General features: G+C 50.6%; 1 pseudogene; it reads right to left on the bottom strand.

Moving 5' to 3' along the window:
• The window catches only part of LOC104870560, a 42,155-nt pseudogene extending 38,696 nt beyond the window's left edge, over window positions 1-3,459 (bottom strand).
• Window positions 3,460-4,183: the final 724 nt, after the last annotated feature.

The raw sequence follows: 4,183 nt of genomic DNA, 5'->3' as shown, positions 1-4,183 counted from the left end.
CAAAACATGCACACACACACACACACACACACACACACACACGAAAAACAATAAAAAAAACACCACAGGGTGACTTCTCAGGTGGCTTTATTACCATACTGCTGTCTTAGTGTGACCTCCTCTGGAAGTAGATGGGGAGATAAGGGGTGAGGGTGCAAGTAGTTCACTTGGGAAGCCCAGCCTCGGAGTGACACGGGGCAGGGAAGGAGCCAATAAAAAGTGAGCTCAACATCAGGCTATTAGCGTGGACGAGTGTGACACAACCTGCTGGGGACTCTAAAGGAGACACCATGGGGCAGAATTGTTCTCCCACATGAGCAAGGAAGCTGGAATATAGCTGTCCCCTTGGTATCCATGGGAAACTGGTTTCAGGACCCCCTGTGGATACCCAAATCCCCAGATGCTCAGGTTCCTTACACAAAACGGAGCAGTATTTGTATAGAAACTGGGCACATCACTCAGTATACCTTGCATCATCTCTAGGTGACTTACAATACCTAATTTGATGTCTACACTACATAAATAGTTGTTACACTGTATTGTTCAGGTAACAGTGATATGAAAAAGCCTGTGTTCATTTCAGACAATGTTTTAAGAACCTTTGCACTGAGCAATTGGTTAGATTGGTGGATGTGGGCCCTGCAGGTAAGGAGGGCCAACTGTGTTTCTCCATCAGCGGGTTGGGGCTCATTCCTTCCATTGACTTGGGTAACAGCATTGGAAGAAAGGGACTATTTGGGCCTTTCAAGCATACTAGGTATTCATGCTGATACCAGGGACACAATACTCCACCATGGGTCCCCAACTGAAATGGGAAACCCATGGGGTCCAGGTAATGGATGGGGTCTTGGCCCAGTTCTACTGATAGTAGCTCCATTGGGTCCATGTGTGTACCCAGTTGTCACTTCTCTCATCTCTAAATGCCTAATTGGAATGGACATATTCAGTGGTTAGCCAACCTCCCACCCACCTTGCTCCCTTGCTTGTGGATACCAAAATCTCTGGATGCACATGTCCCTTACAGGACTAAAGATGACCACAGCAGTGCAGACAAAGTGGAGGCCTGTGAAATGGTCCTCACACACCTGGTCAAGACAGTGAATCACGAACATGCAAAGATTAGAGCTACCCTCAGTGATATAAAGAATGTACAGTTTGTGGTTTCCAACATATTTTACTTACCTAACCAACCTATCCCCTAAAGAAACTGGATGGATCATGGTGAATGAGAGTGAATCTCTTAATCAAGAAGTAGCCTTAACCATAGCTGCTTTACCAGGCACAGTATCTTTGCTCCAGCACATGATATGTAGCCAAGCCTCTGCCAAATGCATTGTTTTCTATCTCTACTGGCTGGCATTTGTGCGGGATAGACAATGGTAAACCTGGATGATCTTGCTCCAGGCTATGTTAACTTTTCCACTGTCCTTTATAACATAACCCACGGGGCTCTGGATCATCTAGACATTCTGCAACTATTCCAAGGATGCGTGATGTTGAATCAAATTCTTTGGACCAGACACAGGGTTTCACTTTGACCTGACAGCAGCCATGTTGGGTTGTAACCATCACGATTAACCTTGAGTAACCCTGGTTGGTTTTCACTGCATAGTTTCCCAGCACACTATAAAAAGACAAAACCACTGGAATGATGTGTGGAGCTTTACAACCCAGACCCTGGTACTGTGAGCACCAAGAATGTGCTTGATGTCCTCGATGCTAGCTTGAGATAATCCCAGTACATTCTGGCTTGGATGAAGTCACTTTTGCCGTGATCATTACATAAGCCCCCCCCCCCGCTTCTGACCTAAGTTGTGGGCGCACACTGGTCTTGCTGCTGCTCAGGACTATGCTTTTGTCAAAATAAGTTCCTAACAAATCTCAGGCTGCAGTCCTGGATCAGTCTGCCTCCTCCTCTGGTCTCATGGTACCTAGGTGCTGGTTCTCACGCACTTGGACCAGGTTTTTCTGGAACACTGGATGAACAGGAGAGGTGTGTACGTTGGAGGTCATGGTAAGATACTCGAGCCCTAGCGAGTGGGAGATTAATCTTTTGCAAATCAGAGACTTATCACAGCAGTGCAGGTGTCAGGGACCTAGTGGCATGGGCGTGCTGGGATATCCCCCGCAAAGTAAAGGGCAGTTTACTGTATCTTGTAAGGGTCATGAGCACATTCTGTCTTTAACAATCCCTGTTAGCTGGGGTGGTATAGGAGGCTGCCCTTGAGTGGCGCGCAGAACAAGGAAGAACTCTGCGGCAAGTACAGGCTGTGGTACAAGCAGCCCCTTGGCTTGGGCATCATGGCCTGGTACTGTGTAGTGGGAAAAGATGCTGAGGGAGGCTTGTGGCAAGACCCAGAGAATCACAGTGTAGACGCCTAAGGTTCTGTCATAACTTGCATTCAAAAAGCAATTCCCTGGCTGGCCATTGTGGCACACACCTGTAATCCTATTATTCTGGGAAGCTGAGGCAGGAAGATCGAAAGTTCGAGCCCAGCCTGGGCAACTTAGTGAGACCCTGTAGCAAAATAAAAAAGGGCTGGGGATGTATGTGGCTTAGTGTGAAAGCCCTGGGTTCTATCTCCAGGAAGAGAGAGAGAGAGAAAGAGAGAGAATTCCCTGCTCTCGCCACCCTTGCACCATCATCTTCTCCTTTCTGACCTCAAATGGCCACAGCTTTAAGGTCCTTTCCAAGCAGCTGATGCATCATGGAAGAGGCTGAGCTTGCTTCACAGATGGGTCAATTTCCTTCTGGGAAAGAGGCATACGAAGGCCACGCGGGGGGATGGACACAGAGGGTGAATACCCTTGTGTCACACAAATGTCCACCAGAGAATGTGTGTCACAGAAGAAATACCAAATAACTAAGTGGACAGAAAGACTCTACCCACTGACATCTATCACCCTTTGTCATTGGCCACCTCAGCACTGGCACAGTGGCATCATAGGTGTGTGATGCAGATTGTATTAGTCCACTGATGTTACTATAGCAAAATACCCAAAGCAGTCTGTTTATAAAGAAATGAGGTTTTGGAGGCTCAAGGGCATGGTGCCATCATTGGCTTAGCTCTGGTGAGAACCCTCTTGGTTGCAGCACATCATAGTGGGTCACATCATGGCCAGATAGCATGTGAGAGGAAGAGGGCACATCAAGAAACAGGAAGCCGGCAGAGCCTGTGGGCCCATGACCCCTCTGAAGGCGTCCCCAAGGGGCCTAAGGATATCACCCTAAGTCCCATTTCTCCAAGGTTCTTCCCCTCTTACCTTGCCACACTGAGGGCGAAGTCTCTGACACGTGAGCTTGTGGGGGACAGAGAGCACCCAAGTCACAGCAGGGTTGCCCGCCAACTTGCGGACAGGGTCCCGTGAAGGGGGGGACTCTCCGGGGCTTTGTGCATGCTCAGTATCAGTGCTCGTGTGCCAGCGAGCGGTGCTGCCCATCTGGTGGGTGGGACGCATGGTCTCCCGAGAGGCAGGAGTGGGTGCGGTCCCACTTGCATCAATCCCTTTGATTCCCCTGGGGATTTGCGCTTCTGGCCCCCATCCTGCGTGTGGCTCTGCTGGTCTCGATGCTCTGAAGTGATGCAGTGGGGTTTCCACTGTGCTTTAGTCTCTCTGGTTTCTCTGTACTGAGTGACAGCAGGCCAGGAAAGGAGTCACCATCGTGGGAGTGGAAATGAGCTCCCCCCGCCCCCCCCCGTCGTTGCAGGGTGCAGCTTGAGGAATCCCTGGGTGCCCTGAGGGCCAGGGTTAGAGGTAAACTGACAAATGCAGCAGCCACAGGGAAGGAAGGGCACTGGAGCCCAAAGTTCAGAGCCTTCCGGCCTTTATCACCTCACCGGGAAAGGCAACTAGATGCAGGGAAGGGTGGAGGCAGCAGTGGAGGAGGAGGAGGAGGAGGAGGCAGAGGATTGCTGTGACTTCAAAGTCTTCCGTGGCTGTAGCCTCAGCTGTGGCTCTGCATTGACCCTTTTCTTGGAAATGTCCCAGAAGACAAGATGACAGGCCCTTACCAAACGGCGAAGGAGCTCGCCAAGGCGGCAGTGCAGCAGGGGCTGGAGCAGGCAGTGCCCTGCCTTGCCTAGCTCCTCTTCCTAGCCACCCTCCCCAGCCCCGGCTGCTGAAGGCTCAGAGCTGTGACTCTCGCTGGAAACCAGCCACAGTGCCCTTTTCCCAAAGGTGC

This window comes from Fukomys damarensis, unplaced genomic scaffold (assembly GCF_012274545.1).
Source record: "Fukomys damarensis isolate Sample0158 unplaced genomic scaffold, DMR_v1.0_HiC HiC_scaffold_39, whole genome shotgun sequence".
NCBI lineage: Eukaryota > Metazoa > Chordata > Mammalia > Rodentia > Bathyergidae > Fukomys > Fukomys damarensis.
The sequence above is the reverse complement of the archived record's forward strand: the minus strand, read 5'-3'. Positions and strand labels throughout refer to the sequence as shown.